Consider the following 14,908-nt stretch of genomic DNA (forward strand, 5'->3'; position numbering starts at 1 on the left):
ATATCACGGCATCGCCACCCTCCCCGTGCACCACAACATGATCCCGCCCACAACCGATGTCCGGCCACCTTGGTGAGCTTGTTTCTGACGAGCTCCGGTCAAACCACGGCCTCCCACCTTCTCCACTGGATACGGGTGAGCACGGGCTACACCCCGATGGTCTCCGCACGTCCATCCACCGCCCCTAGCGTAGGTCCGGCAAGTTCCCACCGCGCTTTTGGTCACCGCCGGCCAAACTCCGGTGATAGCCGATGTGGCACCATCATTAGTACTAATCACAACTAGTTAACTACTTAACAGACGCTGACAAAGGGCCCCACAGTTTGTCAAAGTGCGTGTCAAAGCGGGTTTAGCGCCTGTGTCACTATCCAGTGGACCCCATTGGTCAGGTTTGACCCTAGTCAACTCAGTTAACCTGCTGACGCGGTAGTGACACACTGCTGACATCATAATTACATTTGCTGGGATTTTCTTATTTAGGAATAAATCTGAAAATTCTAGAAAATGTTTAAAACTTCTAAAAATCATACAAACTAAACCGTAACTCCAAATGAAATAAATCATATATGAAACTTTATTAGAAAAATATGAAGAACATGTTTATGGCACTTTAATGCATGTTTGAACAAGTTAACCTCACTGAATAAGATAAATCATGATTTGGACAATTTATGAAGTAGCATTTGGAGTTGGAGTTTAACATTGTTTGAATTCCACTTCAATTAACTTGGCTTACTACTGCATTAGGTCAATTCAATTCCTTAACATGACATGTCATTCATTTGATTGTGCATTGTAGTGAATGTAGTTCCTTTTTGTGTTTGTCGGTGGTTGTTCCCCCTAGGTAGACGTATGTTCCGACGATGAGTTTGATGACACTGATGACAGCTATATCATCTTCAGAAGTGCCAGGCAAGCAAAACCCCCTTGTTCATTCTGATACAATCCCACTCTCTCGCTCCTGCTCACTTTTATTGCATTAGGACAACAACGATTCATCTGTTACATGTTGCGGTAGTTGAACCCCTTTCCGCTGCATGACCTGTCATTGCCACAGTAAATAGATGAAACCCACTACCATGAGTAGGAGTTGTTTGAGCCCTGTTGTGCCTACTCATTCATGCTTGTTGTCATGCCTGCTACTGCTTAGAGTTGACTCATGTCCGGTTCATCTGGGATGAATTGGAATGGTGATGAACATGTCCTACTGTGTGTGAGCTAAATGTGTGAACACGATTTGGTAAAGGTATAGATGAGAGGCCATGTAGGAGTACATGGTGGGTTGTTTCATTGGAACCGTCCTTAGGAACTGAGATCTGTGTATGTGATTTAAGATCAGCTACTACCACGTGTTGGGCCCGAAACCAATGGACCCTCTAGACTTATTAACCGCCCCTGTCCTCTGTCCAGGAGTTGCAACTAGTTTCTGGTGTTTGTAGGATATGTGTTGGGGCCGTGCGTAGCGCTGACCCTAGGGGTGGTCTATGATGCGGTAGAGACACGAGGCACAGTGTACCAGGATGCCCGTTTGGTGCCTCGGGAACCCTTCTCTCGTCGTTTGGGGCCGTGAGTGAAACCCTGGCCGGATCTCCTTGCGGATGGTACCCGAATAGGCGATAAACCTAGACTAGAGACTTGTGTGGTTACTTAGGTCATGGCCAACACCCTCGCTCGGCTTCCGCTTGAAGGTTGCCGAGTACATCTCATGTAAACGGCGGTAAGTGGTGAGAGCGTGTGTGAAGAAGTACACCCCTGCAGGGTTAACATCATCTATTCGAATAGCCGCGTCCGCAGTAAAGGACTACTTGGTTGCCTATACAGTTCATAGACAAGTGAAAGTGGACACTCTAAAATGCGCAAGATAACCGTGAGTGCTATGGATGGCCTTCTCTTAGGGAGACGGGAGCAGATCCATAGTGGTGTATTGATATGGTGAATATGTGGACTCGTGTGCGCCACCTCAAATGAGTTACTTGCAGTTGTCGTTCAGGGTAGCCACAGTCAAAGCTGGGTTGCTGCAGTTAAACTCCACCACCCCCTTTGTTGATACTAATGCATATGTAGCTAGTTCTGATGTAAGTCTTCATGGGTACATATGTACTCATGTTTGCTTAATTTATGTTTTTGCAGAGAGACTTCAGTCTCACTAGTAGTTTCACCTGGACTTTGACATTTAGCTTGTTACCTCAGCTATGATCTTGTTCCCTCGACAGGGTGTTGTAGATAGTTAGGCTTCTCAGCCTTTTTCATTTGTAGTTGTCTGTACTCAGACAAGTTAAGTTTCTGCATGTGCTTATTGCTTGTATGACTTGAATGTTGGGTCATCAGACCCATGTTTGTAATATCTGGCTCCTTGGAGCCTAATGAATAAATACTTTGAGTCATAGAGTTTTGTTGTGATGTCGTGTTGTATTTGCACATATCGAGCATATTGTGTGTATGTTATTGAAATGCTTGTTATGTGTGGGATTCGACAACCTAGTTGTTTATTCTTGGTAGCCTCTCTTACCGGGAAATGTCTCCTAGTGCTTCCACTGAGCCATGGTAGCTTGCTACTGCTCGGGAACACATAGGCTGGCCGGCATGTGTCCTTCTTCGTTCCTGTGTCTGTCCCTTCAGGGAAATGTCACGCGTTCTTCCTTTAAGTCCTTGTAGCTTTCTATCACTTGGTTTCATACGTTGATGCCTGACACATTCGTTGCTGGGTCATGTATGCATGTCCCTGTAAGTTAGTGCCACTTTGGATTCATGACTAGTCATATCGGCCCGGGTTCTCTATCATATGGATGCTAGCGACACTATCATATACGTGAACCAAAAGGTGCAAACGGTCCTGAGCCAGGTAAGGTGGCACCTGTGGCGATACCGTGCGTGAGGCCGCAAAGTGATATGATGTGTTACATGCTAGATCGGTGTGACTTAGGGTCGGGATCCTGACATAATTGTTTTTGACTGTGAGAATTCTTTCCACCCAACTGAAGCATTTCTGGAGTCTTTTTGTTTTGATTCTCCGGAGGCCATCATTTCAGAAGATTTCTTCGTTCTAAGTTTCCATCTTTGTTCTCCAATTATTCCGGTGCTTCGTGCAAGTATTGTTTAGACAACTCATGATCTCTTCGTTCTATTGTATCAAATTCCCTCAAGTATTTACATTCGTTTCTAATTCTTACCGGTGAATCGTTCTCTTTTCTTCAAGGGTTTTCAAATGCTTATGGTGGTTCATTCATGAGTTCTATTCCTTGGTTATCATATCAATTCATTCGTTCTTTCCAATCCTACCGGTGGTTCACAAAGATTTTTCCAAGTTTGCGCTATATCTCTCTGCGATAGTTTTCAAGAAGAATGTTAAGCATGACATAAATCTTATTCTTATTTCCTCGAGGTGATTCAATTCTTTTCTTATGGAGATTGTTCATTTTTGGAATTCCTAGCTCTCTGAATTATATCATTTCGAAGCTCCATCTAAATCAATGCACGGACTCATCTTATTCTTTTCAAGATTCCTTTCTTTTTGACCATTTTTTTATCTATTCGGAGTTCTTCGAGAGTTTCTTCTTGGTGGTTCTTCAAGGATTTAATTCCTTCTCGAAGTGTTCACCAAGATTCTTGTTGGAGGAGCTCAAGCATTCTTCATCTTGCATTTCGAAGTGCAATTGTTCTCCCTCGTCTTTTGAGGTGGTCTTATGTCATTCTTGGCAGTTTCCCTTTGTGTTTCATTATTCGCAAGTTGTCAAGAATGAGATATTGTAAACCAATAATTTTCAATTCGTTAGCGAGATCTTTTCAACCCAACAATTTCTTCGTTGGTGTTATCTTGGTATAGATTTCACTTAAAGCCTTCCCTAAGGAATGTTGAAATTATGGTGTTTATCAATGATCCAAGTTTCCTCCTATTCTCGCGGTGAAAGAAGTTTTTTTCCATCTCTTCGTTCCTCTCAGCTAATCAATCTTTTGGTAGTGGCCGGTTGTCACCTCATAATTTTGAGACGTTTTCCAAAAGCCCACAACAACCTTATTCTTTTGTTGTTTAATTTTCAACAACTCCTTTCAATCCTTTTTTTCTAAGGACGCTTTCAAATTCATTGGAGGTAGAAGTTGTCATTTTCTTCTACTTTATTTCTTCCTAATGATCTAGCTTCTATTCTTTCATTCCGGAGGCATTGTGATGTTGCACTCTTCGACCCATCATCCCATTTTTGTCAAACATCATGTTCTTTCCTTTGCATATCCATTCAACCGGAGTGTCGTGTCCTCCATTCAAGTTCTCTGATCTTATCAAGTTTTGCCTCCCTTCTCAACTGGAGTGCGGTCTGAAATCTTTCTTACCCTTTGTGCCATTCTTTCTATAGTTTCGGAGGCAGTGTGTTGTTGATTTCATCATGTATCCTCTCATCTGGTCAAGTTCAAGTTCAATTCCTTCCATTTACAGTCGGAGTGCTGTCCAAATTATATCATCCTTATTCCTTCTCTATCTTGTTTTAACCGGAGTGTTGTGTCTATCATTCCTCTTCTAACCGGAGTCTCATCCAAGTGCTTTCATTTTGCCAAGTTAATACTCTTGCCTTCCATTTCCAACCAGAGTGTTTTCATAATTGATATTTATCGTTCGTTGTACATCTCGTTTCAACCGGGGTGCTTGCATGTACTTCTTGTCCATTGTAACCCTTTTCTCATGTCTTTCAACCTACAAGGTTCTAGTAATGTACCTTGTTCCTCTTTTGTAACGAAGTGTTTTCAACTTTGTTCATCTTCGCTATATTCTTTCTTTAAATTTGTTCAACCTCTCAAGGTTCGTTGGTTTCACTCTTTTGTCAAAGAAGCAACTCTGTTTTTACCTTTTCCTCTCCCACTTCTCTCCGGTGCCATCCTTAGATCTCGGTACGAGATCTCTTATAAGTGGAGGAGTGTTGTGGCGCCCCAAGATCGACGCTCCAGACGCCTTCCATGTTTGGCGTCACAGTCGTGTTATTTATTTATTTGTCGCATTCATCATGTCATCATGTGCATTGCATCCTCATGTTTTTAAAACTTGCATCCGTCCTGGTCTCCCCGTTCCTTCCGTTGTCCGTTCTGAGCCCAGACACACTTGCACGCGCCCGCGGCACGTCCGAAATATTATTTTATAAGTGGCCGGAAAATGTTCTCGGAATGGGACGAAAGTTGGCATGCGGTGTTGTTATGTTGTCAGTAGACTGCCTGCCAAATTTCATTGCATTCAGAGTCTGTTTGATGCCCCAACGGATAACTATAGCGGCATTATAGTTGGTCAAACCGTCGGACGTTTTTGCTCTCCGGAAACCTTGCCGGGCTGCATTTCCGTCTCTCTCTTCTCAGCCCGAGACCTCTCCTACACAACCCAATAACCCCACCAAGGTCCAACCAACCTCCCCTCTCGACCAGTGCATCAGACCACGATCGGAGGGCTCCGAGACGGCCTCAAACCCACCTAACCCTAGCACCTACCCTATATATACACCCCTTCCTTCAAAAAATGGGCTACCCTGGTCTTCCCCTACCATCCTAGCCTCCTCCCACCACCTGTAGCTGCCTCTCCATCGTTTTCCGTGCCGACCAGCTCCCCCACCACCACTTGTCGCACCCCCATCGACCAGTGTCGCCGTAGTCGCCGCCCTCCACTAACTAGAGCAAGCCATGTGGCCTCCCTGCACCCCCAGTGCCGCCGCGGCCCGCGGAAGCCCGCAGCCGGCACGCCCAGGGCCGGATCTGGGCCCGACCGCGCCTCGAGCCGCGAGAGCCCGAGTGCCCCGCGCCTCACCCCACAGTGTCCTTGAGCTCCCTCTGCGCCCGCCGAACCCCGATAGCCACCGGGAGCCACGCCGGCGAGCGCCGTCGCTGCATGAGGTGACCCCACGCTCCCCTCTTCCTTTGTTCCTGCTCCCTGTTTTTGCTCCCTCTCACCCCCCCGGCTTGCTCCTCGCAGGTGCGCCGCTGCCATGGATAGCCGGTGGAGCTCCGCGCCGCCCTGCCGGTTGACCGCATTGCTTGCCGGGTCCGGTGACCCCACCCCGAATCCACCCATCCACGTCGTTCCCTGATCTCTGCCCGCTCCGGCCGCTGTCCGTCCGAGTCTAGCGAGCTCCTGCCTCATCTACCTTGCCTCTGCTTCCCCTGCTCGTGTTGCCTCCAGCCGCGTACTAGGCTGCCAGCAGCCAGATTCGCGAGGCCCAAGCCGCCCACTTCGTCAGCCCGGGCCTCCTGCCCCACCAAATCTCGAAGCCCAGAGTCGCACCTTCACCGACCGGCCTGTTAGGCCCAATGGTGAGCAGCCCAACCGCCTACGCTATCCGAGGCGCGCACGTGTAGCTTATTATCATGCCCTTAGTAGTTTCAGCCCGTGTACTGTTTTTTTCCTATTCTGGAAATTTAGCTATTTTCCAGGAACTGCATTTTTTAAAGATTGCACCCTCATGTTCATACATTTAATATCTCACAAACTATGCATCATATGTAAAAACTTCATATATGAAAAATGCTTAGATTTCTCTCTAGTTTCATAATATGCCACTTTCATCCATGTTAAAATTAATTAAATTGTTGTTTGCATTTGTTTTGCACAATGACATGTTAAAATGATTTAATTCATAACTAATTAACCATAGCTCGGATTTAAATAAACTTTATATATAAATGGGGTAAAAAATGCATATTTTAACATCGTGCCATTACTTTGCATGTTTAACAACTCTAAAATATGGTTTAGGGCAAAACAGTACCAAATTGGAAATATGCACACGAGGATTTATCAGAATTGTTGTTTGATGTTTCCGTCCTCATTTGAACTTGCATAAATAGTTAGTTTAATTATGCTTCACCTCTTGCCATGTTTAACCGATAGTTAACATTGTTGAGTACATAAACAAGATTGAACTAAGTAATCAATTGTGGTGTTTCGTCAATATGCAACTCGTTGCATATTGAGCTCCACTTAACTTGTAGTTTTGTTTGTGCACTTTGCCATGCCATGCATATTTAAACCGGACATGCTTCTTCCTTGGTTGTGCATCATGCCATGTTTATGCTTGTGTGTTTACCTTGTTGCTTGATTCTTTCTAGTTTGCTTCTCTCGTTAGCTTCGGTTTCATTTCGGAGTTGTGAGGATTCGCGCCGCTACGTCTGTTTGTCTTCTTCATGGACTCGTTCTTCTTCCTTGCGGTATCTCAGGCAAGATGACCATTACCCTCGATATCACTTCTATCTTTGCTTGCTTGTTGTTTGTTCTATCCCTATGCCGTGCTACCTACCACTAGTTTATCATGCCTCCCATATTGCCATGTCAAGCCTCTAACCGACCTTCCTAGCAAACCGTTGTTTGGCTATATTACCGCTTTTGCTCCGCCCCTCTTATAGCGTTGCTAGTTGCAGGTGCCTTGCAGGTTGTTCCATTTTGGAACATGGATATGTTGGGATATCACAATATCTCTTATTTAATTAATGCATCTATATACTTGGCAAAAGGTGGAAGGCTTTGCCTTTTGCTTGGTGTTTTGTTCCACTCTTGCCGCCTTAGTTTCTGTCATACTAGTGTTATGTTCCTTGATTTTGCGTTCCTTACGCAGCTGGGGTTATGGGACCCCCTTGACAGTTCGCTTTGAATAAAACTCCTCTAGCACAGCCCAACCTTGATTTTACATTTGCCTAACAACTTATAACTTTCCCTTGGGGTCGCTGTCGGTGTCAAAACCGGCGGATCTCGGGTAGGGGGTCCCGAACTGTGCGTCTAGGCCAGATGGTAACAGGAGAGAAGGGACACGAAGTTTTACCCAGGTTCGGGCCCTCTCGATGGAGGTAAAACCATATGTCTTTCTTGATTAATATTGATGATATGGGTAGTACAAGAGTAGATCTACCACGAGATCGAGGAGGCTAAACCCTAGAAGCTAGCCTATGGTATGATTGTTGATGTGTATGTGTCCTACGGACTAAAACCCTTCGGTTTATATAGACACCAGGTAGGGTTAGGGTTACATAGTGTTGGTTACAATGGTAGGAGATCTGCATATCCGTATCGCCAAGCTTGCCCTCCACGCCAAGGAAAGTCCCTCCCAGACACGGGACAAAGTCTTCAATCTTGTATCTTCATAGTCCAGGAATCTGGCTGAAGGTATAGTCCGGCCATCCGGACACCCCCTAATCCAGGACTCCCTCAGTAGCCCCTGAACCAGGCTTCAATGACGACGAGTACGGCGCGCATATTGTCTTCGGCATTGCAAGGCGGGTTCCTCCTCCAAGTACTTCATAGACGATTTTTAACACAAAGATAGTGTCCGGCTCTACAAAATATGTTCCCACATATTGCCATAGAGAGAATAATATTTACACAAATCTAATCTGCTGACATATTCCGTAGTGTGACATCACACCACGACCAAGATTTTATTCGAACCGTTTTACTGTCCCATCTCAGCGCGTTATGCGAGGCGGTTTCCTTGGCACGTCTTGTTAAAGCAGAGATCGTGTCCCCTTATTCCGGGATTCTCATCAATACGGGCGTGGGTAACCCAACCGCGCCATCGATTACGGTGCTTGGAGATAAGCGAGTTTACCAGGCTGGTGGGGACATGTAGCTACGTCCACCCATATAAGGGGATAAAGATCCACCTTTTCACCTACGCCTTGTTCCACCTTCGCCTATCCATTCTTGCGCACTCGAGCTCCAGCGCCCAAGTCCGCACTCCCCACCTCAACCTCCTCCAGCCATGTCCGGAGCGGGAGGCAAGTGGATGGTCTCCTCCGTCATGGAGGGACACATCAAAAAGCTGAGGAAGGCCAGATACCTTTCTAACGACATCGCGTACTGGCTCCCCAAGAAGGGGCAGCTCATCCCCACCCCTAGGCCCCATGAGAGGGTGGTGTTTCTCCCCCATTTCCTCCGCGGACTGGGCTTCCCTCTCCACCCATTTGTCCGGGGGCTCATGTTCTACTACGGCCTGGATTTCCACGATCTGGCCCCGAATTTTGTCCTCAACATCTCGGCATTTATCGTCTTGTGCGAGGCTTTCCTCCGCATCCGCCCCCATTTCGGCCTATGGCTCAAGACTTTCAACATCAAGCCGAAGGTGGTGCGAGGCAACCAGGCGGAGTGCGGAGGCGCCATGGTGGGCAAGATGGCCAACGTCCTCTAGCTAGAGGGCTCCTTTGTGGAGACCCTGAAGGGGTGGCAATCGGGGTGGTTTTACATCAGCGAGCCGCGCGATGCCGAATGGGTCGCACCTCCCAAGTTCCGGTCCGGACCCCCAACGTGGCTCATGTCCTGGAAAGAGACGGGCTTGTCATGGGGTAAAAAAGGAGAGCTGACCGGACTCCAAACATGCATCAAAACCCTGGTGGACAAGAAGCTCAAACTTGTCAACGTAGTCCAGGTTATGCTCATCTGCTTGATCCTCTCGTGCCAACAACGGGCTTTCAACCTGTGGGAGTTCGACCCGGCGTGGCACCAAACTTTGAGCAGGCTCTTCGACACGACGTACAAAGATGCCAGGAAGGTGCTTTTCAAGGGCGCCATGGCTCCCGCATCCGCTACTGAGGATCGCGGATTCAGTGCGCAGCGCCACGCTCTTGCGGTAAGCTGTATTTTCCTTTTACAGGGTATCAGTGTTTCATAGTTTGACTCCATGCGGGATCTAAGCTCCCTTTCCTTTAACAAGATTGGCAGGTGACGTCCGGACAGATCAACTGTCCAGCTCCTTTGCCCGAAGGCCCAGCGGACGCTCACCTGGCGAAGCTGCTGGCTCCGGCACCCTATGTGTAGCCGGAGAAGAAGGTCACGAAGAAGACCACGGGGACTCAAAAGAGTGCCCGCCTCCCGGAGGTGTCGGATTCATCATCCGACGAATCCAAGATGCACTCCTCCCGCGAAGACGAGGAGGAGGAAGAAGAGACCCCTCCCCCTCCAGCGGGGGAAGGGAAGAAAAGGAAGCCCAGCCCAACTGGGGAGGCCGAAGGGTCCAAGAAGGGGAAAACCCTCCCTCCGGACTATCCCACCGACGCCGACGACGGCGGAGAGGAGTGGGTGCCCAGGGCCAAGCCCCTGGCCGATTCGTAAGTATCCGGATACCAGAGTAATTCATAATATTCGTTTATTGCATAGCTTTCCCTCACGTCGAATATGTTTATGCAGCCCACCGAAAGACCGGCTCGATGCGTCGTCGAGTGGCTCACTGGACTCGTCGGATGTGAACTCACTCCCGACGGCTTCCTGCCCCCGCCCTACGGACGACGCCCAAGTGTTGTCCCAACAGGTTCCAAGCCGGGAGGAGGTGGTCCTGGAGGCGCCGCAAGGCGACCTCCCGGACTCCAGGAGTAAAGGGGATGAAACCCCCCAGGGCTCCAAGTCCGGCTCGAGGCCGGACACCGCTCCGGAACCTTCAAAGGTTCCAGAGTCCGGCAGGGGACCTCCTTCCAAGAGGAGCAAGTCCACCGTGCCGGCGGCCTCCGCCCAACAGGAGGCGCCGGACAATATATTGGAGGCGCTCCAAGGCACCTCCATCGACGAGGAGCACCGCGCTATTATGAGTGCGGTGGTCCAGAAGGTTCAGTCCGCCAAAAATGGACTGACTGAAGCTTGTACTAGCCTTTTGACAGGCTTTGAGGTAAGTAAAGAAAGTGTAAATAATAGTACCTCATAGACAGTAGCCCCTGATGCTCTGTTTGGCGTTCGGGAAGAAAAGCTGAATAGAGGATCAAATAGAATTCGCAGGAGTCTAACAAAAATGAGTCAATATGCATGTGCAGGCTACCCTGCTTGCGTCCGCCGCACTGACTGTGGAAGTGGACACGCTAAAGCAGGACCTCGAAAGGTCCGAGCAAGAGCTCGAGCGTGCCAAGAAGCAGCTCGAGGACAATGAAGGTAAGAAATACCTTGTTAAATATATATATATATATATAAGGTGCAATTGCAAAATATGACAAGATTATCGTGGCTATTGTAGGGGCCACGTCTGAGGTGGCGACCCTTAAGCAAGCGCTGGACGAGGCCGAGAAGAGGGCAGCCTCGGAGCGCACCGAGCAAGAGAAGTATGAGGCCGAAGTTGGCAAGGTGCGGCAAGAGCTCCAGGCTCTCATGGAAAAGCATGAGAGTTTGGAGCTTGACTCAAAGACGCGAGCGTCCGAGCTCGTGTTGGCTATTGAAAATGCCAAGTCTGCCAAGGACGAATCCCAGAAGACCCTCCAGGAGTTGGATGATGTGAAGAAGATAGCGGCGGGTAAGGCATTCTTTATGCAAAGAAAACACATAAACGTGAGTTACTTGTTACTTACCCAAATCCGGAGCTCTCCATGAGCGTTCGCAGATCTTCCCCGGAGTGTATCCGATGCCGCTGCATTCTATCGAGCCGAGGAGGGCAGCTCGACGGAGAAGATGTTCTGGTCTCAGTATGCTGAGGCCGGACACCCCGTGCCCCTGAGCGACCAGCTGAAGCAACTTGTCGAGTTCTACAAGGCGGCCGAACAGGCCATGAAGACTCTCATAGTTCGGGTGTGGCCTGGAGAGGTTCAGCCTGGGAGCTATTTCGGGCTAGTGCGGCGGCTGGTGGAGGCCTGTCCAAGGCTCGAAGTCATCAAGCGCTCCGTCTGCATTGAAGGTGCCCGTAGGGCCTTTGCCCGTGCTAAGGTGCACTGGGGCAAGCTGGATGCTGAGAAGCTTGTGAAGGACGGGCCACCGCTGGGGAAAGAGCATCACAAGCCCGAGAATTACTATAAGGATGTTCTGAAGGGTGCCCGCCTTGTGGCGGATGAATGTTCTATGGATGTAATTTTTGAGTAAAACTCGCTCGTTTTGTCCAGTGCGCTGAAAACTTGTTCATATGCGCTAAGCAATGCTGTTTGAATTTAAAATATTACCTTCTGTGTGGCTATTTATCAATTCTGAGAGATGGCAAGTCATCGGCTTCTGCCCCCATGCCGCTAGTGCTAGGGTGTTCGGGGATAAACCTGAGCGCTCTTTTCCCCATGTTTGGGTCCTTTGAGGGAGGCGCTCAGCCCAACGAACAAGGCAATCGGACTATAATGCGTGAACACTCTCACTTAGCCATAGAATTCTATAATTTTAAAATTCGGCGAAGCCCCTGGTATTCGGAAGACTGAGTTTAGGGCTCTATCCACGCCTTGGCCGGACAGAGCCGGCTCCTCCCCTAAGCGGCATAAGTCGTTAGGGACTCGAAAAACCTCTCGAATAGCGACCAGCTCTCGCTTCATCATGACAGTCAGTTTTAGCTTTCTCCACTAAGGTGCTCAACCCAGCTCAACCGGGGCACAATCGCAGTGGTTCTCCTAGTGCTACCTTAGCCGATATAGCGGAACGTAAGGCACCAAAACATAGGAGCCGGGCAAACCCAGCTATTGACCCAAGACATGATTCAGAGCCGATGCATATAATGCTATAAATTCAGGGTGCCTCACTTGTTAAAGTGTTCGGACTTCTCACACCATATTGAGGGGTACTAAAGCCCCTGGCATATTTTGGTCGTACCAACGTGTACGGGTGCAACATGTCGTTAAGGAACATATATAAAGAAAAAAAGGTAATGCAAAAATAGACGAAAGCTATGCATTGTTTATTAAAAAGGGTTGCGATCAAAGCAGAACGATACAAATAATGCGATAAGTAGAAGGTTGGACTAGTTAACATGTCCGTTCTAGGGGCAAGCTACGGAATAGTATGCGGAACGGGTATACTTCTCGTGATAGAGACCACATGGGAGTTCCATAGTGCGGCATGGCTTGTCTGCTTCCCAGGTTCTTGCATCGTTTGTGCGGCAATTGAACTGCCGAACAGGCCTTCCGAAGGATGAAGTCCTGAAAGTAAGAGAAAAATAAAAAATCGGTAGCCCCTGGTACGGTTTAAGCCGTGTTTTGGGCGTGCCATGATGGTGCCCCTCCCCCTGTGCCCATGGTATCTCTAGAGCGTAATTATGTACGCAAAGTACTGGCGTCGCCTTTTTGCGAGGGTTAGGGTTGGGGCCGCATTGCTACGCCTGCTCGGATCGTGTCAGGCGGTCTTGTTGTAGGTTACTCCAGGCGTGCTTGACAGTGTTCGATCGTTTAGTGGCCGGACTGGAGAACTGCCTGGAGAGGCCGCTTTGAACTTCCGCTACAAGGGCCGCTGTGTGCTCCTCCGTTCGGAGGGAGCGTTCGGTGTTTCCATTGACCGTAACTACTCCTCGAGGGCCTGGCATCTTGAGCTTAAGGCATGCGTAATGCGGTACCGCATTGAACTTAGCGAATGTGGTTCGCCCGAGCAGTGCGTGATAACCACTGCGAAACAGGACTATGTCGAAGATTAACTCCTTGCTTCCGAAATTATCCGGAGATCCGAAGACCACTTCTAGTGTGACTGAGCCTGTACAGTTGGCCTCTACACCTGGTATTACGCCTTTAAAGGTCGTTTTGGTGGGCTTAATCCTCGAGGGATCTTTGCCCATTTTCCGCACTGTATCCTAGTAAAGCAGGTTCAGGCTGCTGCCGCCGTCCATAAGGACTCTAGTGAGATGAAATCCATCAATAATTGGGTCTAGAACCAATGTGGCGAATCCGCTATGACGGATGCTAGTGGGATGGTCCCTTTGATCAAAGGTGATCGGGCAGGAGGACCATGGGTTGAACTTTGGGGCGACTGGCTCTACCGCGTATACGTCCCTTAACGCGCGCTTCCGCTCCCTTTTGGGGACGTGGGTTGCGTATATCATGTTCACCGTCCGCACTTGTGGGGGAAAACCCTTCTGTCCACTGTTGTTCGGCGGCCGGGGCTCCTCGTCGTCATCGCTATGCAGCCCCTTGTCTTCGTTTTCGGCATTTCACTTGCCTGCCTGCTTGAACACCCAACAGTCCCTGTTGGTGTGATTGGCTGGCTTTTCGGGGGTCCCATGTATCTGGCACGAGCGGTCGAGTATCCGATCCAAACTGGACGGGCCCCTAGGATTCCTTTTGAATGGCTTTTTCCGCTGACCGGATTTAGAGCCTCTGAATCCGACATTAACTGCCTTATCCTCAGCATTGTTGCCGTTAATGTGGCGCTTCTGCTTGTTGCGACGCGACCTGCGACTACTGTCCCTGGTGTCTGAATTACCATGGTTCTTGGTCATATTGTTTCTACGAGCAAGCCAGCTGTCTTCTCCCGTGCAAAAGCGGGTCATGAGTGTCGTGAGTGCTGCCATAGATTTCGGCTTTTCCTGTCCAAGGTGTCGGGCCAGCCACTCGTCACGAATATTGTGTTTGAAGGCTGCTAGGGCCTCAGCATCCAGACAGTCGACTATTTTATTTTTCTTTGTTAGGAACCATGTCCAGAATTGCCTAGCCGATTCCTCTGGCTGCTGAATTATGTGACTTAGGTCATCGGCGTCTGGGGGTCGCACGTAAGTGCCCTGGAAATTGTCGAGAAATGCGGCTTCCAGGTCCTCCCAACAACTGATTGATCCTGTTGGCAAGCTGTTAAGCCAATGCCGAGCTGGTCCTTTAAGCTTGAGTGGGAGGTATTTGATGGCGTGGAAATCATCGCCGCGGGCCATGTGGATATGAAGGAGATAATCCTCGATTCATACCACAGGATCTGTTGTGCCATCATATGATTCGATGTTTACGGGTTTGAAACCCTCGGGGATTTGATGATCCATTATTTCATCTGTAAAGCAGAGTGGGTGTGCGGCGCCTCTGTACTGGGCTATATCATGACATAGCTCCAGTGAGCCTTGTCTACTGTGTTCGTCCATGCTGAATTCGTGGCCGGCATGACGGTCGTCGTCTCGAGCCGTGGGGCGCCCACACGATCCGTAGATCGATCTTGTTTGCCTTGCCTTGTCCTCCAACATGTCTCGTAAGTCCAGCGCATATTCCCGTGCCTTGGTACGGGGTGCGGCTTGAGTGGAGGGCCGAGAGGCCTCTCTATCGCGACCAC

Source organism: Triticum dicoccoides, chromosome 4A (genome assembly GCF_002162155.2).
Source record: "Triticum dicoccoides isolate Atlit2015 ecotype Zavitan chromosome 4A, WEW_v2.0, whole genome shotgun sequence".
NCBI lineage: Eukaryota > Viridiplantae > Streptophyta > Magnoliopsida > Poales > Poaceae > Triticum > Triticum dicoccoides.